We start from the raw sequence: 27,597 nt of genomic DNA, 5'->3' as shown, positions 1-27,597 counted from the left end.
TATGCACCCAGGCAAATCCAACTCTGGATGGGAGAAAGAGGCTACAAGGCATATAGTGAATGGGGCTGGGTGTAGACAGACTCAGTGAGGTAGAAACTGAATTCTAAGTCAATTTTGAGGACTTTGCTCCTATAACAATCCTCCTTAATGGCTATGACTCTGTCCCCTATAGCTGAACCCAGTCTATCTTGAATAATTGTGCTTTATGACTGTCATTGGGGGAAAAGAATGTGCTTCGTATGTGAGTGTTAGTAAGCTGGTCCAGGTGGGCTGGAAGAACCATGATAGGGAGTTAAGAAAGTCAGTCTGATTAGTACTGGAAAACAGGGAAAGTCAGGTTGAGTAATTTAGATTTGTTGCTATAGGCTACAGGCAGTCATCACAGGCTCTCACCTTGGAGAATGGCTGATTCAACCTGGATCCTTTTCATAGCTAGGAGCTTTTATTTGTGTTTTGCATTCTTTCTGTTTACAAATTCTCTAGATGTTCTATGGGCTTGCTATTTTACCTCCTAAGGTTCTTGATTAAAAGTCATGTGACCAGGAAAGCCCATCCTGACCTCTCTATTTGTTTTTGCCACACACTCAATACTCAAGAGAATGTAAGTGCCTTGAGGTCAGGTATTTTTGTTTTCTTGTTCATTCTTGTGTTCCAATTCTAGAATATTTCTTGACACAACATTGATGCTCAAGAAACATGTGTGGAGTAAACATAAGACTTTACACATGGGCATTGTCAATATGGAGAGTCAGTCTGCAAAAGTCACCTATCCTATTTTGCAACAAGATTTAAGTAAGAAGACCCAGGACACAACTGTGAGGTTGCTGCTTTGTGTGGACAGACACTGTCGACTTTATCTTGGACTCACTATCTAATGTCCCCCTGAGATCTTGACCATGTAAGAATTGTTACTAGATGGTTCATTCTCACAAATTATACTTAAATTCACAGACTCTATATTAAATTAATTAAGAAGCTATCAGTGAGCAAGATGGTGGAGTTTCCCCTCCTGGCCACTTTTGATCTTTCGAGGGTAAAAATGTTTAATTTCTTCCCTGACAGAAAAATTCTGGCCAGATAAAGTTCATGAGCAATTTGAAAGCAAGGTCAACTGCTGTCTTCTCTGCATCCACAACATGTCTTACAGCTCTGGGTCCCTAAGTGAGCATTTAATAAATACATATGTATTGACCTAAAGAAGAGAGCAGTGACTATGTCCTGTAAAAAAGAGACTTTGAGGACAGATGTGTCCTCCAAATGATATTGTGTGGGCAACACCTGCTCTGTCTCTCCTGAGCCTTGGAAAAATGGACCAGCTCTTTCCTCTTTCTAGCACATCTTTGCCAAGCTTTGAAAGCTATGCATCTGCCTGCCAAACTTCAGGACAAAGAATTGGACAGAGATTGCCTGACTCTGGTCCATTTCTGGTTCTTTTTTTTTATATATATATATCTGTGTATATTTCAGTTATTGTCATCTTTCTGGAAAGCCATGAAGGCTAATTCCCAAGAGCACCTGGTGTGATGTGAAGTCTCCCTTGCCCACAGCTTTTCTCTCAACACATCCTTTCTTTCCTGAGCTACCTTAGTTTTCCCTGCCCTACATGTTGTGACACCTTCTGTTCTATCCTTCATGGTTTTAGCCTTGGTTACTCACAGGTGATCATTCCCTCTCATTGATTTAACACATTTATCGATTTCTCCAACCTGCCAAGCCCTAGGGGTGTGAAGAAAATCAGCTCTGACTTCTGCTGTAGGGTCTCGTGTGAGGGTGAACCTGGGTTAGATCCCCATAAACCAGGGTTCTCAATGCTCTAATATGGGCGGGAAGAAAAATTCAGGAATATGGGGACACAAGGGTGACACACAGGGACCAGAAGGAGCTTAACAGGGGCTCCATCATCTAAATTTTCCTTTTGTATTTGACTGTTGAGTACTCTTTGGCCTAGAGAATCTCAAAACACATTTCACAGCCCCTGGATCTGCAATGGGCTATCCACAGACACTTCTGTCTCTTTCTGTCAATTTCAGAGACTTCACACGTCTCAGTCCCTCTTTTGCCTCATTTCTTTCAGTGATACTTCACTCCTCCCTTGATACTTCCAGCCTGGCACTCGAGAGCCTATTTATTTTCTCCTGGGTACTTCATGCATTTGCCGTGTGTGCAGCCTTCTCCTCCACACTTCATTTCCTTTGATTACCCTCTCTCTCAGGAGGTGAACTACGGAGGAGACATGGAGTGTGTTCACAGATGGGCCTAATGAGGTTCCAGGATGGTGAGTCACTCTCCCAGTCTTGCGGTCTAGGAAGCAGTTCAGGGCTCTGCCCCCACTTCTCCCTGGACTCTTAACTGCGTATGTCAGTTTGTCTGCATTTCTGTCTGTCTGTGGTATTTTTGCAGTGAAAGCAAAGCTTTAAATCCACTCTTGTTTTTAATCTACACACAGAGAGACATGTATGGATTGCTCCCGGATGGAACTGAAGACCAGAGATGATCCCTTCCTGCTACATATTCTCAAGAAGCAGGGTCCTACAGCAGTTCTTGTTCTAGCCCTGGCTGATAATGTTTACTAGTAGAAGAGGTAACAGCTGGTCCAAGAAGTGAAGCTTCTGTGCGAGCTGGAGAACCTCTCGGAAAAGAACAGCTTGGCAGATGTGTGTTGTACATCTGAGAACCTTTCCAGAAAGGACAGGAGTCAGAATCTCCTGCTTCAGATGCTGGAGTAGGAGTAGTACTAGAAGAAAAGAATTGATACAGTGGGAATTGACTTTGGGAACTGAAACAAGACCCATGAGAATGGAGCTCTATTGGAACTTAAATAATTAATGTGTGAGGTTCTAGCTCTTGAAGATCTGTCAGTCCGAACTTCAGCTTGGCAAGGGCAGGTGGAGTGGTCAAAGGCTTTATTTATTCTTTTTTCAGAGCAGCCAGAGGTCCAGGTTTCAGTCCCTGGTAAAAAAGGGTGCTGCTGGCTGGGCCTGTTTGTCTGGCTGGATGCCCTGCTCAGCTGTGAAAGTGTGAGCCTGGTGAACACACCTGTGCACAGATCTGAGCCTCAGCGGGTATCCATGCAGGCCTGGTCTATCTCTCTACTTGATGCTAAGTCTAGGAGTTTGGTAGTAAGGTGCAGGTAGGTGGTGGGAGTAGGGTGACTTATAATTTTGGAAGAAGTCACCAACTTTGAGGCATGATATTGGGCTTCTTAGGGACCCCAGGGCTAGGGGAACATTTAATCCTCACTTCAGATGGTTGGGGGTTGTGCCATGCAGAGGAATTAATATAGAGAGAAAGTTAAAAACATAATTTTAACAGCACAGAACAGTTTCAGTTTGACTAGAACTGACTGAAGGGACAGATCCAGGATTAGGAGATCTCTGACCTATTTCAGGCCTGACCGTTAGGGCTCTGTGGTCTTGAGCAAGCCCCTCATTGCCTCTGGGCCCTTGATTCTTTTTTGATAAATGGAGAGGTCTGGTTCTTCCAGATCATAAGGTAAAAGGGCCACCCAGGCCTGCTCACTCCTTTCTGAGATGAGCTGGTGACTGATTTCTCAGAGATTAGGCAAAGGGCTGGAAAAGTAAAGATGATCCTTGACCTCTGAGGAGGATATGTACCAATAAACCCATTGGCACCTGAAAATTTCATAAAGTTAAACTCCATTTAATCCACTTAAGCTACTGAACACTGTGGTTTGGCAACACAGTGGTACTACAGAGCATTAGTTTCTTCCCTTGTTTTGGGACTGATGAAAAGCTATAGGTTGCTGCTCCCATTCAGGAGCAAAATTCGAAGCATCTTTTTGACTGAATGAATGTGTATTTCTCTCACACCATTATAGGGCTGAAAACTAATGAGTTAAACTAAGTCAGTGGCTGTCTATTCTGTCCAACAGAAATATAATGACAGCTACATATGCAAGCTACATATATACTTTTATGTATTTTTTCAAAAAATTATTCATTTAATTTTAATTGACAGATAAACAGGATATTTTTGTGGTCTACCATGTAATGCTTTGAAATATGTATATTTCCAGTAGTACATTGTATACTTTTGGGTGACTAAATCAAACCTATTAACATACACATTACATTAGAGGCAAACTATTCTTTTTATTTGGGAGTGAAAAAATTTGAAATTTAATTTTAAATTTTTGAAAAGCACTACTTTAGAATGCAGAAAGAGATAGTGGTAGTAATTTAAAAGTATATTTTATTTAAAATAACATAACCAAAATATCAATTCCATATGTAATCTGTATAAAAATTACCAATGAGATATTTTACTTAATATTTTGGATACTGCTTGGAATCTGGGAGTTTTTCACACTTAGAACATATCTCATCTCAGGGGGGGTCACATTTTGGGTGTTCTAGTGCCTCATATGACCATTGCCTCATGTGTGGCATGGCCCAGCTCAGAGGACTGGTTTGGGGTTGTCCAGAGAGCTCTGCAGTTGGCCAAAGCTGTGGAGCTGGAGAGCTCTTCTTGGCACTTATGTTAAAGAGGTCTTCCTGGGAGAATAAACTAGTGATTGAGTTTCAAAGTCAATAAGCAAGAAGTAGACCTAAGGGGCCACCTCCAGGATAATGAATGACAAGGAGAAGGGTGGAGAGGTGGACAGCATGGCCTGCCTCCTCAGGACACTCTCTGTGAGGCAGGAAGCCCTTGTTTCCACACTATGGGTCCAAGTCCACCTACTGCTTGAGAGTTCCTACAAGTGATCTGCACTTGTTCGTGGTCTGTATTTTTTCATTAATTCTCTCCCTACCCAAAAGCATACAGACCTACCTGGAAGCCAACACTTTTAGCTCCTTATTCCTGCTTTAGCTCCTCATTTGTTCACTATGTGCCTTCTGCTCTCCCAGTTTGAGTCTCAAGCTATCCCTGCATCCAATGGTGATAATAACATGTATTTTTTATTCATCTTGGCTCCCAGGGAGAACGCACACAACTGAGCATTCACAGGAGTGAAGAGTGGTTGCAACCCTGATGAGAAGGAGTGTTAATAAAACTGTTTATTTATTTATTTGATTTTTCCCAGTTCAACATTACTTTGAAAAGATCCCTAGCTTAAGGCCTTTGGGACACCCATTGAATCAAGCTCCCCAAATAATTTGCAGTGCCTCATTCTTCAAGGATCTGTTCTCTCCAGGGAGATGTCCAAAGTGTGAGCCAGAAGAGCTGTCTGGTGGAGAAGATGCTCTGATCCTAACATCAGCATCTCTGCCCTGCTGGGAAAGCATTTTGCTGTAACATCCAAGCTCTTTCCTCCTCTCTAATGGGAACAACTCATGACCTTTAAGATGTCGGCCTCCTGGAAGAATAGTGTCTGTTACCCTTTAAAGCTGTGGTGTAGCAAGCTTCTGCACAGAAATCTATAGCCATCACCTTTCTTAAAAATAGCATTTCATAGAGTTAACATGCTTTGTTCATAAAAATTACATTTTCCACCCAGCAGCTTAATTTTGTTAAGTCACTTGTATAGGTCTTTTCACTGGAGAATGCCACCAGCTTCTATGAAAGAGCCAACCAGATCGCCAGTGATGATCTCAGATATGCACTCTTATTAGGGAAAAGCAATGGTGTGGGTCCTCTTTTGTGGGAAATGTACCCTGTACCTTTTTATTTCCTGAAGACTTTTGTGAATCTCCTTTCATGTACCTTTCCCTATCACACACAAATACCTTATTCTCCCCATTAGTTTCCTTGCTTGTATCTTGCCTTAGAAGACAGACCTTTGTGTCTAGCTGAGAGGAAGGACCTTTTGGCCTGGTCTTAGTATGTAGAATCTCTGGTTTCTGGAGGGAAACCACTGGCCTCAGAAGATGCCCTCTTTCTGACCTTGAAGCTCACACACACTGAGCTGCCCAAGAATTGGTCATCCGTCTGGGATACTCAGCATTGCAGTTATAATTTATAAGACATTGTTAAGAAACCCTAGCACCCCCATGGAAGATCTGCACACGTTCACATGCAGGTGTCCAAGAATCTTCTCACTATGAATCACATCACTCTTGATTTATAATTAAAGAGCACATTTTGTCCATTTATTTCTCGCAGTTCCACAAGGTAAATATTCTCAGCCTCCTTTCATACACTAGGTCACAGGAATTATAGAAAAGTAAGTAAAGAATGATCTTGGTTGCATGGTTATTGAGGGTCCCACTAGACTGAAAAGCATCTCCTGGAAACTTAAAGGAGGTATTTGGAGTGTATCAAAAGACAATTGCCTTTGTAAAATGGAAAGCGGGCATAGCGAACTACATCTTTGAGAATACATAGAACTAGAATCAAGGTCCTTCTATTCAGAAGTAGAATGTTTCCGTGCTTACTCATGCCTATGTGTTCAAATATGCAATGTGTACAATGTGTGCATTCACACTGCATCTATGAGTGAGTGTATCTCCTGTCACTGAGGATGGCCATACACAAAGCTCTGTGTAGGAGCTCCTGCCTGGCTCTATTGACCTGATCCAGTTTGCTCATGAAGCCTGTTAACTGGTGCTTTGCATGTGTATCCAGGATCTGTCCTTAGACCTCTAGGTGAACCTTGGTGGAGATCTCTTCAAGTTACAAAGATTTGGGCTGAAAATAGACGTGGTCACAGCTTTCCAAATGCTAAGAGTGTGAAGAAGTGAACGTGGCTTCTGCCCAGGATATATCACTAGAGTGAGGACACCTCTTTGGCATTTAAAAGAGGTTAGTCTGAGACTAGGGAGAAAAGAGTTCACTTCATATAGGCATAAGGTCCTGACGAGGACCATCTGCTGAGGCTGTAAGTGGATAAACAGAAATAAGAGGAACAGGCAGATAAGACTCAGGCTCCAGAGGCCAGCACTGTGGCTAGGGAGTTTAAGATTCTTAGCCCCTTATGCTTTGCTTTTAGATTGTGGCATTAAACATTGTTTCTGGTTTTTTATCTGCCGGTCTCTTATGCCTCAAAAGCTTTTGGGGTTCCTGGAGCTGATCTGCTGGATTGTGCTAATGAGCTGAAACATAGCCTCAGCACTCCTATCCACTGGGAGAATGCTGGCTGATGGAAATGGGAGTCCTGGGAACAGACATTGACTCTTGACAAACAGGTGCTTCAGTCACCCTCATGAGACCCTGGATGTCATCCCCAGAGCACAGAACATGCATCATTATTTTCTGATACATCTGCAAACAAAAGGTTGAGAGCCCAAGGGACTTTGGACACATAATTCAGTAAGTAGGCAGCTGCACTGGTAACCAGTGTCTCGAGCCATCTATGCAGGAAGAGGAGAAGCAGTGATGACAACTGGACAGAAGGCCCAGCACCTTGTATCACTAGCTCACTAAAATCTAATCTCCTTACTCATCATCTCCCCTGGGGTGCTCAGACCCACAGCATAGTGCCTTCACTCCCAGGGCAACCATGCTGTGCATGTGAGCTCAGAGAAAAGCTGAGACTAATGAAATTCTTCAGAGACACAAGGAGAAACCCCTCTCTTTCTTCTGACACCTCATTTACCTGACACTAAATTTGCTGTCTTCAGAGAAAAATTGTCTTTTTTAAAAGTCTGTTTTCAACCAAAGCACAAACAGTTGTGAGATTTAACCCTGATTCCCTATTCTGCTTTCCCACAGGTGTTTCTATGGGCAGACAAATGCTTCCCGGCACCTGTTTAATGCATGTAGACAGCACAGGGCACCGTGCAAACAGGAACTGTTGGAGGGGCACTGATGGCCCTAGAAAAGCCTGAGAAACACCCTGGTTAGGCAGGATGTCATCAAGCTGTCACTGTTCTCTCCTTCACCCTCAGTCCTGTTATTCTCAGGAAGAAAGGGAATGGATGTGGGGGAGGAGCAGAGAAAGACAGACATAGAGAGAAACACAAAGAGAGAGACAGAGATGCAACATGGGGAGAAAGAAAGAGACAGAGATAGGTGATCAGGAGGACAATGACAGAAAAAGAGAGCAAGAGAGGGGGAGGGAGAGAGAAAGACAGAGACACAAGGATATATATATATATATATATATATATATATATATATATATAGAGAGAGAGAGAGAGAGAGAGAGAGAGAGAGGACAGAGACAGAGAGGACAGAAACAGAAAGATATAGATAGAGAGACAGAGAGACATAGTAGGGGGTCAGGAAGCTCTTTTTCCTTTGCCTGTCTCCAAATGACTCTCATGTGTCCAGGCTGCTGTCAGCAGGAAGGATCACGCATTCCTTCTTCCGCCTTCCCACAGAGCAGTGTGTGTGTGTGTGTGTGTGTGTGTGTGTGTGTGTGTGTGCATGTGTGTGTGTGTATGTATGTGTGTGTTCCAATGGCACATGTAGGATAACTGGCTGTTCACTATTATGGAAAGCTCTAAAGAGTTCCCCATCACTGCCCTAGAACATTGTGAATGTCTTCTGTGACTGGGAGCTCAGACTCTGGAGCTGAATTACCTGGGGTTGCCTCCAGGCAGTGCCATTACTTCCTGCTTCTAAGATCATGTGCAACCTGTATCACATCTCTCAGCTCAGATCTGTCACCTGTAAAGAGGAGCTAGGGATGGATCACACCTGGTAGGCTTGCCATGCTGACAGAGCTGACCCCTGGAGGTCCTCAGCACATGCTTAGCATGTAGTACAGGCCATGGAAGGGACATGACTAGTTAGTGTATAGACCTCTGGGTCATGGCACCTTGTCCTACAGGACCTGCACCTGGTACATGACCAGAGTTTCCTTCTCTGGCATGTGCTCTCAATACCCAGGTACAGAGCCCTGGTCGGGGGCACCCCTACCTTCTTCCTGTTTTAGGTATTTAGAGTGTCATACTTCAGACTTTTGGGGGCCTTCAGCAGAAATGTATAAAGAAGTCCTTGGTTAGTACAATGCTTGTCTGAGCCTCAGTTTCCCTTGGGCTCCTGTGCTGTACTTCTCCTACCTGACATCGCTGTGCTTTAAACTTCGGGCTCTCTTCTCTGTACTTGTCACTATGTGATTCTTGACAAATCACTTAGCTTGATTTCTCTCATCCATGTGTACAGCCATTTATTCATTTTCTTGCTTTTTTGTCTGTTTGAAATGGCTGGACATGCCATCTTCTTGGAGGCACAGGTCTCTGGCCCCTGCAGACCCATGAGCTTACTGCTCTGACAACTTTCTGGCCCCACTTTTAGCCTCTCTTCTGCCACTGTAGTCTTATCTCCTCCCCATTATGAAAACAAAATCATCAGATGCATACACAGCGAGGCATAAAAACAGACCATTAGCAGAAATGATGCAGGATTTATTTGGAGGCATCCTTGTCCCTTTAGGATCCTCTCAGGAGCCTGAGCTGCAGACATTCACTGGTTTTTCTCCATTCTTAATAAAATTTTCCATTAATTAAGAGCAGCACAGGCTGCAGCCCTGGCCACATTATTTGTCTTTTTATTTTGTAGTTACATGGCAGGATCTTTAGTGCAGGAGCCCTGGAATTATACACTGGACCCTAATATTTCAAGACCCAACAGGAACAAATATGCAATTATGTAGTTCAGTGGTGCAGTGCCCGGCAGTGCAGGGAAGGATAAGGGCTGCTTCAGGGAAAGCAAGGGAAAGTTTCCTGGGAGGGAAACTCATCGTGCTTCTAAGCCAGGCACTCTGGCTTGGCCTTGTCACCGGGCTGAGCCTCTTCTTGAGGGCATCGTCTCAGAGCCCCAAGGACGAGGGCTATAGGGAGCAGCAGGAGCTCACCCTCCTTGTGCCCTCCATATCTCCCAGTGAGTCTCCTCATGGGTTCCACATGCAGGAAGTGGGCAGTGCCCGGAGAAGTGGTATCTGGAAGTAAAGTGCCTGGTTCCTCTGTGTGACCTGGGGATCTGCATCCTTTCTGAACCAGGGCTAAATGAAGATGGCTTTGATACTGTGCTACAGCCAGGTCAGAGGGTAAAATGAGATCACCCAAATATAGAGGGGTTTGGCTGTGATGCACTTGACAGGAAAGGGAATGGTGGCTTAGGAAGGCTAAGGGACTTGTCTATGCACTCAGAGCTTGTAAGTGGTGTTTCTCACTGCATGGCAGCACTCATGCAGGGGCAGAACAATGTGTGGTTGAAAACGCAGCTTGGGTGCTGGGAAGGCCACGCCACGTTGGCCTGACACTCACTATGCCGGTCAACAGTGTGTCTGGTTCCAGGAACTTTGTGACACTGAACCACAAAGTCAGAAGTGAGGTACCTGTTCATATGGCCCCAGGCTATGGTCTGTGCTCTGCTTTTTTCACAAAGATGACCTGTTTAGGACAGATACCTTGCCAAAGTCATGGGATTTCTCTTCTATCCTCTGGGTGCTTCTGAGCATTTGGAATACTGTGAAAACAGGAGAGCAGAGCCATTCAGAAGGACAGGCTACTTCCAAGGGCTAGGGCAGAGCTGTGTGTGTGTGTGTGAGTGTGTGTGTGTGTGTGTGTGAGAGGTGCTAGTTATGTGTATGAAAGAATGTAAACACTGATACCTGTGTGTGTCTGTGAATGTGTGAATACATTTGTGTAAGCATCTGTGAACACATCTATGCACATGTACAAGAGTATGAATATGTGAATGTGTGAGTATGAACATGTTTGTATGAGCATTGTGTGTCTATGTGCATGAATATGTGTGTAAGACAGAATGTGTGTGAAGGAGTATGAGTTTGTGTAATTTTTTGCATGTATGTGAGTGGGGAAGTATGAGTGTGAATGTGTTTGTGTAAGCATGGGTGGATGTGTGTATACGAGTGTGTGACCATGTGAATATATGTGCTTCTGTAAGTGTGTATGAGTGGGACTGTTCTGTGTGTCTACGTGAGTTCATGTGAGGCTATATTTCTGTGATTATTGTGTGTACCTATGTGAGAGTGTGTGTGTGTGTGTGTGTGTGTGTGTGTGTGTGTGTGTATTGCAGAAAAATGTCTGAGGGGTCCATGAAGGAATCACAAAGCAAAGGTTTCCATGGTAGCTGAGATACCCACTGGTCTTTAAATAATTAACTAGCCAGAGCTTTTAAATACATTTCAAAACAAATGCTCATTTTCCTGTAACGCTGCACTGATTCCTTTTACGCACTGCTCGAGGCTACATAAGCCTGACTGTAATTCCTCCTCTGTTGGTGGCAGCATCTTAAGGTTGTCAGGGGAAGCAGCTCTTGTTGGCACGGGGCCTTCAGAGGGTGGAGAGGTAAGTCCTCTTCTATCCTCCTCCTGAATGTGGTGTTAAGGTCATCTAGGGGTCTGCTCACTGCTAATTGTCCAGTAGGCAGCTTCCCCTGGGTAGTTTCTGAGCATAACCCTTCCAAAAAAGCAGTCACCTTTCTGATTTTTTTGTCATCTGTGAAAGCTTATCCTGCTTGGGTGTCACCTGCTAAAGTAGATTCTTTAGCCACACTTAAGATGGAACTCATATGTGGGCCAGTTTTAAGGCTAAAATAATTTTTTAAGGTCAGGTCTATAATACGTAAGAAAGACAGCTGATGCCCTAGAGACAGAGCCTCAGAAAGGATGGCAGAATTGGCTACACTACTGGCACAGCAACTTGACATTTTACTTTGGTAAGTCCTTGTACCTCCTGTTTCCTTACCTCAGGGAGTATATTGGTTTGCTCCCTTAGTTAACTGTGTTTTCTTTCTCTCTTTTATCACTCAAAAGTGTAAATGCCTGCTTGTTTTTTACTAGGCAACTGTTTAAAAAGTCCCCTGCTTCAGTTATATCCTTGGACTCTGGAGTCAGATCCTCTGGTTTCAAATCTGTCTCTCTGTGAGTGTTTGGGGTGAGCTGGGGACAGAAGTACTAAGTACTTGGAGTTCTGTGTGGCCTGGGTCAGGTGGCTCACCTCTGGGTGAAATGTCATTTGGGTCAGCCAGAGACATTGGGCAATCAGGAAACCACAGCATGGGTGATGGGTGGAGTGGCTGATGAGCCCAGGTCCTCCACTTTGGGAAGATTAGACTGGTGCAGGGCCACCTCTTTCATGTTCTCCCAATGTTATCATCTTCAAAAGTCACATAATGATATGGAAATTAGGAAATTAACATGATTAATTCACTAAACTTACTCAGAACTGGTTGGTTTTATGCTAACCCATTTCTCCCTGTGTATTTAGTTCTATGAAGATTATGCCATGTATAAATTCTACATGTTTAGATTTATGTGATCAGTACCAGAGTCAAGATATAGAACAGTCTCTCCCTCATGCTATTCTGTTGAAGCCACTGCTACCTCTCTTTAACTCCTGTAAACCACTGATCTATTATTACTCTCCATAATTAATGTCACTTCAAAAATGTTATATATATTAATATGATAATGTGGCATATAAGTATATATACTATGTAAATATATAAATATGTGAATACAGTAATATGTAAACCAATATCAGATAAGACAAACTTCAAATAAAATCCATGAGATAGAGAGATGTTAGACTGTCATAAAAGGATCAGTCCACCAGAAAGTCATTAAAATCTTAAATGTGCATGCACCAAACAACATAATCTAACAATATATGAAGCAAAGACTTGAAAAAGGAGAAATAATCTTTCAGTTATAGTTGGATTCTTTACCACCACACTTTCAGCAGTTGATGGAACCTACTAAATGGGACAATCAGAAAAGATATAGGATTAGGGAGCAGCATGGTCTTTCAAAAAAGTCTAATTGGTATATGCAGAGCATTATCCAATAGTAGAACATAATTTTTTTAGTGCCTATGAGACAGATTAAGCCCTGGGATTAAAAATTAAATTTGAAATAATTAAAGATGTTTAACACCATTAATCATTAAGAAAATTTAAGCTAAACCACAGAAGCTAAAACCACACACTTGTCAGGATGATTAAAATAGAAACATTTTAAGTGATGACTAAATCATTACATTATACTATGTTAAATGCTAAAAACGATGCAGATAAACTGGATCCCTCACCACATTTCTAGTGGAAATGTAAAGTGGCCATTTGGAAGTTAATTTGGTGGTTTCTTACAAAGCTAAATACACACTTATCATACAACTAATAAATTGTACTCATGGGCCTTTATCCTGCCAAAAACAAAACTTATGTTTATGGAAACACCTGTTCACAAATGTGCATTGCAGCTTTCTTCCTCATGGTAAACAAACAAATGGACACAAAACAAAAAAACCTGGAAGCAACACAATTTTTTTTCAGTGGATGAATGGTTAAACAAACTGTGGATATTCCTACCATGGAATACTAGTCAGCACTAACGGGGAACTTCCTAATGATACTTGCAATGGCTTGGATCTTAAAGATAATAAAACTAGTTTCAAAAGAATATATGCTGTGTCATATTATGTGTGTAAAATCCCAACTATTTTAAAGGTGAAATGTTATAAGTATGCTAACTCCTGTCCAGCTTTCTATAGGAACTTGAGATCTAAAACAGATGGAACCCACCATTCTGGCACCTGGTATGCCCTTTGGCATCCTTCCATTGTTACTTAGAGGTATGGTTCTGGATCAAAGTCAATATAGCTCAAGCAATTATAAAACAAATTCCATAGTCATAGAGTGTGAGAAGGAAGAAACTTTAGAGATCATCTAAGTTCAGAAGTTCATAACCCAGGCTGAATAACAGGATCACCTAAGAACATTAGAATAGACTGATGTCTGCCCCCCCCTGAGGTTCTGCTTTAAGAGGAGAATCATGTGCAAAATAGTCACTCAAATGAAGAAAATTGATCCTAAGGCAAGTAAGAGCCAGACTCCAGCTCAATGCCTTAGATCAAGTACTGTCCTTCCACAGTTAGAGGCTACCTAAGATTTTCTCCTCTGATGCTACACATCATTTCATTTGACTTAGACATGAATCATTTTCACTTTAGAAAGAAAGAAAAGCAATGATAAAAATAAACCAAAAATTATGCCACTGAAGTGTTCTGATCTATATTTTAAAACATTAGAGGAGGCACCCAGGCATCATTATTTTTTCAAAAGCTCCCCAAGTGATTCTAAAGGGCAGCCAGATTTGAGAACCCCTGACAAATCCAACCTCCTCATTTTACATATGAGGAAACCTTAGTCTCCTAGAGGTAAAATAAATAACTAACAGTAGGTCACATGACAGGATTGTGTTTTAACACTCTTCTAAATCCTGGGACCTTTCTTCCTATGTAGATGACACTTGTATGTATGTTGTCACATTTATGCTCTTTGTAAATCCTTGTAGTAAGAAACATAATTGTAACTACTCCCTTGTAGGGATAACACAAGTGAGGCACGTGATGAGAAAATGGTATAAGATTTTGCAGGTTACAACAGAGGAAAACTATAAATTTGGCTTCTGAGTTTCTAGACCAGCAGGGGCTCCTCCAAGGAAAGTTGAACATTCATTTACAAAACCCCGCTACCTAGAGACACACTAAAAACCTAGCAATAGGAGAGGCTGCAGGAGCTCTTGAATCTGTTCAACATAACTCATTAAAGTATTCCCAGTTTTCATAGATCTTAATCTGTTACCGTCAGCACCTATTGGATCTCGATTTGCACCCAATTTATCTCTGCCTTTTATTAGGAATAAGAATAAACAGCCGCTGCCCTTCTCGCTTCTGAGGCAGTTTATTTACAGTTGCATTTTAGTGCAAATTGGCTCATTTATTCATTAGTTTTAGTGTGTCCCTTTCAATGTCTAGTTACGATCAGAGATGTTGTCATTACTCATGTCATGGCATTCTTGGTGTCTACAAGTTATTAAATATGCTTTGTAACAGCAGGAGTGAGATTAGAAATAGAGATGTGGTGAGAAGGGGATAGGTGTAAAGGGGGTGGTTGAAACCAACACCGGCACCAGGCATGATATCATGGGGATCTTGGTAGGGCTGTTGTTCAGTAATTCTCTGAGCTACAGAGGGAGAAGTCCCAAATGTCCCAAATGGGATGAGTAGGCTCTCCTGCCTGTGCTGATACAATATTTGCTAGTTGTCTTGATACGGTTGGTGCTTAGAAATTATGTTCTTTTGTTTCTATTTCTCACCTATCTTAGTGTATAACAAGAGTCCATGAATTTTAAAATATAGCTCAGAACACTTCAGTGGCATAATTTTTGGTTTATTGTTATCATTGCTTTTCTTTCTTTCTAAAGTGAAAATGATTCATGTCTAAGTCAAATGAAATGATGTGTAGCATCAGAGGAGAAAATCTTAGGTAGCCTCTAACTGTGGAAGGACAGTACTTGATCTAAGGCACTGAGCTGGAGTCTGGCTCTGACTTGCCTTAGGATCAATTTTCTTCATTTGAGTGACTATTTTGCACATGGTTCAGTTATGTGACAAATAAGACTTGTATACTTGCTGTAGATAATTAACTTTACAGTAGGATTTTTAAAGACTCTTAGTCTGGTAAAGAAATATGAGTCGTGTAAATTGAATAAGAACTGTGGGATCATTTCTCCCAAAGCATAGTCAGAAAACAAGGTCACCTTTCCCTTCTCCAAATTTGTAGGGCACTAAATCTTCTGGGTTTCGTGTTCTAAAAACTTATTTATATTTGCACCTTCCTGAACATTTATTTCTTCTAGGTAATCTATCTATTCACCCATCCATCCACCACCCATTCATCCACCCATCCATCCATCTACCACTCATCCATCCATCCAATTGTTTGACAACTGCCATGACCTTCTATACTGAGGATGACTGATAGGGATTTTAATGAGTCACTCATGAAGATAACCATTCTGCTAACTACAGTGTGGTTCAAAGTACAAGTAGATCAGGGTTATACTGACTCTTACTAGCTTTAAAAAGTGTTTGGGCTTCGTGAGCCCTTTTTCCTCCATTAAGAAATTATTTATGTATATATATAATTATGTAAATTATATGTATATATTCACAAATATATACAGTAGTTTTTAAATACTATATTTTGTACTATTATATAAAGACAAAATCATCCAGGTTAGACTACATTCAATTTTTATTCTGAATTTAAAACATTTTTTGTAGTCCCCTAAGGATACTGTGGGCTTTCAGTTCTGTTTCTAAAGTAAAGGAGCTGAAAATACAGCTGATCCCTGCTCCGGGTTCCAACCAATGCCCCTATCTTCCTTTTAAGATGGTGTCTTTAGCTAGCAGAACTTCTGAACTCAAAGGTAATATTGGTTTTAAAATCAAAATCCAGTGTATTCTGTATGAGTGGAGGAAGGTCCAAACTTAGAAAACCACATTTGAAGCAAGAAGTCCAGTCAAGTATTCATAGACTGAATGAATCAGTGAGTAAATGCTTTAAATAAGATCTTACATTAAACCTGTGCTTCACGAGAAGATCATTTGGAAATTATAATCAAAGGCTGTTGTTTACTTGACAAATGCTGACTGACACCTACCTACGCATTCAAGTGCTAGAAATCCCAGGATGTTCAAACCCAAAGAAAGACCAGCTGAGTACCAAAGGCCAAATGCCATATATTTTTTATAGACACACATAACAATTTTGCTAGATTAAAATCAATAATGAGCTAGGCCACCATTTAATGAATGCTCACAAAAACTAGGCATTTTTAAAAGCATTATCTCTCACTTTCAGCAATGTAGCTATTTTAGTTCCACTTCAGAGTTGAAGAAATGGAGAAAGAGTGGTTACATGGCTAGGTTAAAATCAGCGACTACTCTAATTTTATTGCTATGTGGCCTTGATAGCTTGCCTCACATTGCAGAGATTTTCCAGATGTCAACTCTACTTCCTCTTATATATAATGATAAAATGTAAAAGATCATAACATTGTTTTAAATTATAATTTAGGGAGCAACTGATGATAATAATTATGTTATCTAAAGTCTCCTACCCAAAGTATTATGAAATTTCCAAGGAAGTCACAAGTTAGAAAGGAAATAGAATTTGGAATTGGTATCGCATGCTTCATACTTACCCTGTGAAGCCCAGTGAGGAGACCACGGTGAGAAGGTGCAAAAATGGTGATCATCATCTTGTAGTTTGCCTGGAATCTTCGAAGTTTTTATCAGTGAAAGCCTTGTACTCCTAAAACTCTCACTCCTGGGCAAATGGGGATGGCTGATCATTGTAGATGCTCTTGTCTAGCTTGTCTATGGTTCCCACTGAAAGCAGAAAGGTACTTATTAGCAGTTGGATGCTTAATCTTCACCAGGTATCTACAATTTCCCTCTTATTACAGGTGACAAAAGGGAGGATCAGACAACTCCCAAGGTGACTCCATGTGAAATGGGGATGTGAGTTTATGTCTCTCCTTCATTCTTAAGGTCATGATCTTCCCATTACGTAGTGCTCAAGGAAGTACTTTTTGGGCTTTAAATTGAAGTGGCATCTGTCATACAAGTTCCTGAATCCTTTGAAGTTTCAACTGTGGTGCAGAAGGAGATGGTTAGTTGTATGGAAAGGAGATGGTTAATGTGGTGAAGATTTCCAGCTGCAGGATGAGACCATCATGGTCTTTTATTTTGGGGGAGGAGGGAGAGAAGCTTGCCTGAAAGTGGGTGGGAGGGGAAGATTCTTCAGGAGCCTGCCTGCCCTGCTTTATTATTAGGTTAATTGAAACCATAAAAGCAAACTCAGATTTGCATTAAAGCCCTGCCTAGCAGATGGCGACAAGTTCCAAGCATCATAAAAAGAGGATTGAAAGTTATAAAGAGTCCTGGGCTCATCTGTTGCCTGAGTACTACAGGAAAGGCATTGTGGGAGAGGCCCTGCACCCCATGGGAGATGATCTGCATCCTCTCTACCCTGGGAGGTAGCTACTGGAACCTCATCGCCCCAGACTAGCACCCAGATCCTCTCCTTCATTTTTCTATGACTCCCCACCTGAGATGAATTGTTTTCATCAGGGGTCACAAGCCCCAGAAAAGACCACATCTTTTTCTCTTTGCTCTCTCCAAGAACATGTTGCACGTCAGCTTCCCGTAGGAAAGGGGGGTTTGCCCTCTGTTTCTTTCGCCCCTCTTTGTTTCTACTCCTGCCATCTGTCTTGTCATTTGGGGCTGCTACAACAAATACCAAGGCTGATTAGATTCAACAATGGAAATTTATTTCACACAATGCAGGCGGCTCGCAAATCCAAGATCAAAGTGCCAGCTGATTTCTTTCCCCATGAAGGCTCTCTGTCTTTCGCAGGCTACCACTTTTTTTGCCATGCACTTATATAAAGGAAGAAATTAAGCATCTCACCAAGGCATCTTTTATAAGGGCCTGATAAAATTCAGGGGTGTTCTTCCCTTACTGCCTAAAGACCTCCCAGAGTCCTTAGCTCCAAATACCATCATTCTGAGGATTAGGGCTTCAACATATGAATTTTGAGATGGGAGACAAATATTCAGTCCATGAGAACATCTTTATTTTTTTCAACCTAGTATTATTCTTGGTCCTTGTCCCACAACAGTGCCCACATCATCATTTCCCTCTTTTTTTGCAGAGGTCTCACACCCTATCTGCCACAGTTCTGGCTACTGCAATAAGTTACCAGAGCCTGGGTGGCTTATGAACAAGAGAAATTTAAATTTTGCCTTTTTGGAAGCTCCAGGAGCAGAGTCCTTGCATGGTTGGGCTGTGGTGGACTCTTCCAGGTTGCAGGCTGATTACATCTCATTGTATTTATACACAGTGGAAAGTAGAGAAGGTAAGCAAGTCCTCTCTTGCCTCTTAGAAGAGCACTATTTCATTCATGGTGGTGCTCCCAAGAGCCCCAGTCCCAAATACCATCATCTTGCAGATGAAAACTTGAACACATGAGATTTTACAGGGACACTCATTCAGTCCATACATCTTCCTTTTTCCCTGTCCACTGAATCTGCCACTTCTCATTGCCATTCTCATAACTAGCTGACCCAGAGGGACGGAACCTAATGAAATGACTCATGTTCTCTTTCCCCAATGAACACTTCTCCTTAATATTCCTGTACATCCATACCCCATCCTCACTTTTAGTGAATGACTTTGCCTCCCTTTCTAGAATCCTGTAGGCACAAAACTCTAAAGAGATCAGTGATGCCAGAAGTCCCTTTACCAAGCTCAAAGAAAATGATGTCAATCTGCTGTACTTTGTCCTTCACTCCACTTGCTGCATTGTCTCCTCACTGGCTCCATCGACCATGTCCTCTCTTCTCCACCTTTGGTTTTGCCCTCACTCCGTCAGCTCCTTCTCAGTCTGCACTTACGCCTAAGGAATCCTCCATCCATGCTGCCTGCCCTCTTGGTCCGTCTTCATCTCCATCTCAAGGCTCTCATGGAGTGTTCCTTTCCTACGGCTTCTGCTTCCTCACCTCCCCATCCCTGCTTTGTCACTGAGATGCATTCACTGCACCACTCCCAGAGTGCCCAGAGCTGCTGGGACAGCCTCTGTCTGCTTTGTTACTGCTAACCTATCGCTTGGAGTCTGAATGTGTCTCTTCCCTTAGGCCATCCAGTGTACCAAGAAAGCCTCCTTATGTTTATGCTTGATGACCTCATAGGTCTTAATGTATGCTTCTGTAAACCAATAAAACTGTTACAGTGGTTACTAAAATGAGAGTCTACCTTCTAAAATTTTGTGTTCTTGGAAGGCAAGGTCATCCTGGTATCTGGTAATTCTGATAAGCCAGGCATTCAGAAAACATTCCCACCTAATTAATGGAAAGGCAAAAGAATGACGTTTCTATGATAATTTCCATGAGCATGCATATATAACAAATCAGGAAAACCTCTGGGCCAGATCCTTATCTTCATACCATTGTAAGCTTATCTACAGGGACCTTCATTCAAAATGTCCTATTGGGTCATGCCTGTAAAACAAGCCTCTGCAAATTCTGTATTTAAGATGTGAAAGGAAGAAAAAGCAGGAATAGACATTCATTGATCTTGTGCTATGCATGTGCCAGAACACTAGTCACTTTACATACATTAACTCAGGTAATCACTGATAGGTAATGCTTTAAACCACATTACTTTAGAGAAGAGGAAATTGAGATCAAGGAAGGTTAAATACCTTGGCCTTTGGGGACAGAGATAAAACAGGATTGGATATATGTAGACAATTGTTGAAACTAGGTGATGGTTATGTGGAGGTTTATACTGTAGTCAGCCCTCAGTGTCACAAGAGGGTCCTGGAACCTAACAAACATCCAATACACAGATACTCAAGTCTTTTAAATAGAGTGACATAACAATCTTTGCATGTAACCTCTGCATACTCTGCTGCATTTATAAATTAAATATAATTTCTAGGTGACTTTAAGTCATTTCTAGGTATTTATAATATGCCAATAGTTGTTATACTATATTTTATTGTATTTTGAATATATTGTTTTAAATTGCTGCTTTTGTTTTTCAAATATGTTTGATCTAAGGTTGGTTGATTCCAAGGATGAGGAAGCTGTGCATAAGGACTATCAGTTGTATTCCAAAATTTTTAATGTGTTTGAGGTTTTTCTCACACACAAAGTGATTTAAAAAGTTGCCTGCTATCAACTAGCGTTCTCTATTGCCAAATAATGAACCAAGCTAAATATAGCAGCTTAAAACTATTATGTTTATTCTCCCACAGTTGCTGGAAGGCAGGAATCTGGACTCAGTTTAGCTGAGGGTTGCAGGATCAGGGTCTTCCCGGGGTTCTGTTCTCTCCTGGTAGACTGATGTGGCAGGATCTGGTTGTAGGTCCCTGCATGTCTGATCCTTCCTGACTCTGGTCCAGGAGTATCCGTTCTTTGCTGCATGGGCCTTTCCATGGTGGGCTTTGCTTTTCTTAAAATGAGGGCTTAGGAGAGAAGTAGTGAAGGAGCCCAGTGTTGGGAGGGCCATCCCATCATTTCTACTGCAGTTCATAAAAGTAAGTCAGTGAGTAGAGTCCACACTCCGGAGGAAGAGACTGCAAAAGGAAGAAATCACTGGACACCCTCTTAGAGCCTGCCTACCTGAGTTAGGAAGTGGCTTAGCTAAACCTTCTATCTCACAGCAAATCCATCTGGATTTCCTTCTGCTCTCAGCAACGTTATGGATTCACTATTGACAGCTGACAGCTTATCTCCAATTAGCTTATCAGGCTGACCCAACAGAATGCAGGCTGTACAAGGAGCATGACTCAGCATTATAAGCTGTTGGTGCTGGACTGGAGCAGGGCCCGGAGGACACTGTCATCACTGGGAAGATGGGAAGTAGCAGAGAAGAAACAGGAAACCCTTCTCTGAGAAAGGGCCCAGTAGGAACCCTGAGAGACAACAGTTAGGAAGAGAAACAGATGAAAACTATAGGAGCTTTCAGATAGGCCATCAATTGGGAACTGGCACTGGGTTATCCTTTTACCCCCAGAAGTGTCTAGTTTAGTGTAAATGGTCTTTATATGTTGGTGGAGGGAACATAAATGCAAGAAGGAGAGCAGGTAGGGAAGTGAATCAAAAATAGAGCCCAGTAAGAGCAACCCAGAGTCTCTGAAGTATGATGGTCAGGGCCCCGGAGGAGGAACAAAGGCCCCAGTAGGGCATCTCTAGGTGCTTGTGCAGGCTGAGGAGCCTGCTTGCTGGCTCTGACCATGCCTGCTGGAGGAAGACCCCTATCATGTTTTTTGCACTCCAGCTCTCAGAAGAGCAGTGGTGCCCCTGCAGACTCCAGGCTCTGTTGATGTGGCCAGCACGGAGCTCGCCACCAGGCTTTGTATAGTGTGTGTCCTGTGGGCCCAGGATGTGTAAAGCACCCAGAGGTGGCCCGAGAAGGGGAGGCCGAAAGACCGCGTGTCTGGGTGCCCAACTTATCTTTCTACAGAAGCATCATAGGGTGTTGGTTGAGAACATTGGGGAGGGTGGGTTCAAACTGTAGCTCCACTGCTAACCAGCTGTGTGACTCTGCTCAGGAGACATCTCTCTGTGCTCATCCATCTGCTTCTAGACTATGGTGCAGTGGTGGTGGTGGTGGGATTTGTGGTATGTATTGCTTAGGCTTTTTGTGCATATGAAATTAGGTATTTTGTGTATAACAGAGTTACTTTGGCACCTAGTAAAGACTTGACAAATGTTAGCTAATAGTGTAATGTGATTATATAGGTGGTCTGCTGCCTCCCAATGTGTCCTGTTTGGGGGCTGGCATGACAAGGCAAACTCCTTGTCCTTTCCAAAGGTAGCTTCAAGAAATGCTCTCTCCCAAAGGGGCTCTGGCAAAATGAGAACTTCCGCTTTCATCTCAGACACGAGGAAGGTAGGCACTGTTTCAGTCCTGGGGGGCTTTGGGCCTGGAGAGAGGGGCTGGATTTCTTCTTATTTTTGTGTTGTTTTAATTTCAGAACACATTTCTTCAAGGGTTGGGGGAGCTGCAGCGCACAGGGGATGCTGAGCACCCAGGAGCCTGTGCGGCTGTGATTAGATGGCTTAGGCCCAGCAGCAGCAGCTGTTAATCCTGACTATTAATTAGAAGATATGGGAAGAGAGTACCAGCCTGAGAGCTCAGTTAAGCCTGAGCAGCCCTCTGCCTTCCTCTGCAGCCTAATCCCCTTTGAGACTTGGGTGAGTGTGGGCCCCAGGGGAAGCACCAGAGGGTCAGCATCAGCAGACACCTGCCACAAAAGACCCTAGTGTCTCTGCTCCCAGAAGAACTATCTCTCCCACTGTGACAGCATTTTGTGGTTTTGTGAGCTCATTCAAATGTCCTTCAAAGGCATATGTTTTTGTTCCCCTGGAAGAGCAAAAGGGAACTTTGGAGAGTTTCTGGAATTTGCAGGCACAAGTATGGAGCCTCAGTGCTTTCCAAGGTCTGGTGCTCATGCTGTGTACTCCATAAGGGCTGGGAAAGAAGAAATACTGGTGTTCAGCTCGCTGGGAGAATCTGTCCATGACCTTGTGGGTCATTGTGTTTGTCTTGCTACTTTTGTCCTCCCAGTGCCTAGAGGATCCTGTCCTAACTTCACCCTGGTCACTGAAACCCTCCAACGTTATCTCCTGGTGTTTCCCACTGCTACCAGAGTCTCTACCTGGACCTCTACTTACAACTCCATATCTGAGCATCTCTCTTTCCCCCGTCACCATCAGAGGAAGCCACACTAGGAATGTCAGCATTCCCTTCTACACATTTCTCGGCTGGCAGAGAGAACTGTCCAGGTCAGGATCCCAGAATAAGAGGGAGTGAGCAGACTCCAGAACCAGGTTTGTGGCTCCTTTTGGAGGAATATACATCTTCCCACTCTGCCACTCTTCACTTTTTCGCAAGTTGCATTATGTTGTGCTATGCCTGTACTATTTTCCCCTGTCCCATCTGTCCATGAACTTGCTCTGTTAATTCAGGACCCAAAACAAGTCTTGATTTTTTCAGCATTTCCTGTCTACAGTGGCATCCACCCATTTCCCTCTTTTCTAGATTCTCCTGCATGTCATGGATCTCTAGGGCACATGATGCTCTAGGGGCACAGATTGGAAGAGGTCAGCACTTGGAAAAGATGGGGACACAGAAGAGGAGTGGAAGCAGAAGTGCTCTCTCTAATTTGGGCTTCCTTTCTGACCAGCTGTGTAGCCTGGACCAGCCCCTCACTTAACCTTCCTGTTCCCCCACCTATGAAATTAGTGTGTGGTCTGTGGTGAGACTGAGGGCCAGGGAGATAAGGAAGAGAATGGGAGGAGACATGTGTGACTGCTGATCAGGGGAGTTTCACCATTCCCAAGTGGGTGGGATGGTTGCTGGGAGCTGAGACATTTGGAAGGCGTTATTCTTTTCTTCCTCCTTTTGTATCTTCTGAATAGGAGATAGGCTAGAGTTGCCCAGAAAGAGTCCTGCATCTTACAGGGCTGAGAGTCTAGAGTGTGGACTGAACTCAGAGCATCCAGCCTACCATTTGGGAGCTGAAATTATGATGATGATGATGGTGATGATGATGATGCTGTGGTGATCTCCAGACATTTTTGAATGCTCACCATATTCCAAATTTTGTGTTAAGATTTCACATGCATAATACCAACCAATCTCCATAAGAGAACAGTGTCTATTTCATCCCGTTTTACAAATAAGGAAACAGGCTTAGAGGGATTAATAATGTGCCATTCTGCCAGCAAATGACATGTTGAGTTTTTAACTCATACTTTGCAATCTTCAATGCATGCAAATTCATAGCAAAGTAACACAATCTCTTCCAGACCCAGTTTTCTCACTGAAAATAGTACTAAAGCTACCTGCAAGTTTGTCATAGCTGATTGATCTAAGTGATATCATGTGTGCAATAAGTCCAAAGTTGTAGGTCCATTTAGGAACTCAGTCACAGGTGACCTATTTTCTTTCTGTCTGAGGTGTTTATGGCTTCTCTAGGGAGGCATGGAGATGCCAAGGGGCACTTTGTGCTTAGGGGCACTTTGGGATTCGTGTTTATCCTGTCACCCACCTGCACAGCTCTGCAAAAAATAGGAAAGCATGAAGAGATGACCTACTCAGCCATCTCATTTAACAAATGAGGACACTGAGGTCCAGGAAGTGAGTAGTCGGCTTAAGGCGGTGTGGTTTGTCACAGAAGAAGAGGAACCCACTCCCTTTTCTCATATCCTCCAGGCCATCAATGACTATCACAGAAAACAGGCTACATCAATTTTCTTTTTCTAAGTCAAACTTTTCTTTATTTTGAGGTCATTGTGAGTCCCATGTTTTTGCAAGAAATAATATAAGAAGCCAGGCCAGGTGGCACATGTGTTTGTAATCCCAACATTCTGGGAGGCTGAGGTAGGAGAATTGCAAGGTCAAGCCCAGCCTGGGAAATTTAGTGATTTAGTGAAACCTTGTCTCAAAAAAAAGAAATGATAAGAATAAAGGGCTGGGCAAGTAGCTCAGTGCAAAAATCTTGAGTTAGTCTCCAGTACTTAACAATCATAATCATAGTCAGATTTCCTTGTGGAGCTCTACCCAGCTGCCTTGAGCACAACTATAGTATCATGCCAACAATCAGAGAACCGACACTGGTGTACCAGGCTTTGGTGATTTTGATATATTCAGATACAAAGCCCTTGGCTTTCTGCAAAGATCCATCGATCATGTACCTTTATGTAGCTACACTCACTTTTTCTAGCACTTCCTCTTCATTCCTATCAAATGATAGGTACTCTGCTCCCAATTTCTATAAAATTTGCTCATATATGTTCTATAAATGGAATTATATAATATGTAACCTTTTGAGTTTGGCTCCCCCCACACACACACACATTCACTATAATCCTTTAGAGATTCACCCAAGTTGTTGCTGTATTAATTTGTTCCTTTTCATCTACGGTGTGGATGGATCACAGTCATTTAACCAATTTTCTGATGAGACTTCTGGGTTGTTTCCAAGTGTTGTCATTATGACAACAGCTGCTGCAAACATTCACCTATAGGTCTTTGTGTCAACACAAGTATCCTTGTCCCTGAAATGAATGTCCAAGAGTGTGACAGTAACATGCTTGCTTTTGTTTTAAGAAACTGTCAAGCCATTGTTTACAGTGCCTGTACCTTTCATTTGACCTTCTTATCAACAGTGTGCGAGTCACCCAGATTCTTAACATCATTGCCAACACTTGGAAATGTCTCTGTTCTTCACCTTAGCCACTGATAGGTATACAGTGGTGTCTCATTGTGGATTTCACTTGCGTTTTCTAATGGCTAGTGGAGCTGAACATTGTTTCATGTAATTATTTGCCATCTGCATACCCTCCTTGGTGAAGTATCTCTTCATATCTTTTGCCCATTCTCTACTTGGGATATGTCTTTTACTGTTGAATGTTGAGAGTCCGTTGTATAATCTAGGTATTATTTCATAGTTGAATATGTTGTTTGCAAATATTTTTGCTCACTCCATAGTATATCTTTGCCAGTTCTTAATGGGACCTGTTGCAGAACAAATTTTGTACCTAAGGATTAATTTATTAATTTTTCCTCTGATACATTGTATATTTGGTGTCAAATTTAATTTATATGAACATGTGATTTTTTTTATTATTTGAAAGCCGGCTAATAAAGTGGCTGTGTTTATTTTTGAATACTGAAGCAGTTCTTAGAAGAAAATTCACCTGGCCTTGGTGTGTAATTCTTTTTATATAGAACTGAGTCCTACATGTTAGTGTTTTGCTAACTAATTGGAGGTCCATATTTATTAAGGATAAAGTTCTATGCTTTCCTCTTCCTCCCACTTCCCTTCTTCCTTCCCGCTCCTCTCCCCCCTCCCTTCTGTTATCCCTTTTCTTTTCCTCCTTTATTTATATTACCTTTGGTTTTAATAGAAAGATAATACTAGCTTCATAAAATGATTTGGGAAGTGTCCCCTCCCACCCCACTTTTCTATGTTTTATGTATAATTGATCCTAATTCTTAAATATTTGGCAGAATTTTCAAGGAAAACCACACAGGGCTAAATATTTCTTTTTAAGAGTATAAGAGTTTAAAAATTGTGAATTTGATTTCTTCAATTATTATAGGTGAGTCAGATTTCCTATTTCATATTAGGTGAGGCGGTCACTTGTATTTCTAAGGAATCAGCCCACCTCCTCCACGTGCACATATCATGTGTTTAAACGTGTGTACTGTGTTACCCTACTGCTGTTATGTCTTCAGGGTCTGTAGTGATAGTCTGTGTCTAATTCATGATATTGACACAGAATCTTCTCTCTTTCTTCTTCCTTTGTTAGTTTAGAGTTTTGTCAATTTTATTCATCCTTTCAAGAATTGGTTCTTAGTTTTATTGATTTTCCTTTTTAAAAAATTTGATTGATTTCTATTTTTGTTATTTTCATTGTTGGCTTGCTTTGCTTTCATTTTTCTCCTGGTTTTCTAAGTTGTCGAGGTGGGAGGTTATATTATTGATTTGAGACTTTCCCTTTTTCTCAATACATGTACTTAGCACTATAAATTTCCTTTGCAGCACTGCTTTAGCTGTGTATCACAAAATCTGATATGTTATATATTGATTTTTATCTCATATTTTTTATTTCTCATGGCAGTTCTTTTTTGTTCCATGGATTTTTAGGAGTGTATTGTTTGGTTTTGAAGTATTCGGAGAATCTCCACTTATCTTTTTGCTATTGATTTCTAGTTCGATTCCATGTGGCAGCAAAAGATATTATTTATGATCCCAATTCTTTCAAGTTTGTTTAAGTTTATTTTATGGCCTGGGCTATGGTCAATATTGATGTACGTTCCATAAGAATTTGGGAAGAATGTGTATTCTATTGTTATTTGTTGAGTGTAACATAAATGTAGATTGATTTCTGTAGGTTAATAATATTGCTGAGTTGTTTTATACCTTTGTTAATTTTGTTTAGTTTTTATAACAATTGTTGAGAAAAGAACATTGTAGCCCTATATTATAATTTAGGTTTGTCTCTTTCTACTTTCTTTCATCAGTTTTGGTTTCCTATGATTTGCAGACCTGCTGTTAGTATGCCCACATGTAGGGTTGACCTTTTATTGTCACATAATATCTCTCTGTGTTTGCTAAATTTCTTTGCTCTGAATTCTATTTTAGTAGTATACCAATAGGTAACCCTCCTGTATTTGAGTCAGACTGTGTGATATATATATTTTCCCACCCTTTCTGTTTATCTTTGTAGTTGAGTTTGTAGCTTTCAAAGGCAGCATACCTTTGAATCATATTTTTGATATATTTTCTAAAAGTTCCCTCTTATTCAGTGTATTTAGATCCTTTACATTTAATGCTTTTTGAAAAAAATG

The sequence above is a fragment of the Cavia porcellus genome, unplaced genomic scaffold (genome assembly GCF_034190915.1).
Source record: "Cavia porcellus strain 051 isolate PalLab524CR breed Dunkin Hartley unplaced genomic scaffold, mCavPor4.1 scaffold_24, whole genome shotgun sequence".
In the NCBI taxonomy this organism is placed as follows: Eukaryota; Metazoa; Chordata; class Mammalia; order Rodentia; family Caviidae; genus Cavia; species Cavia porcellus.
The sequence above is the reverse complement of the archived record's forward strand: the minus strand, read 5'-3'. Positions refer to the sequence as shown.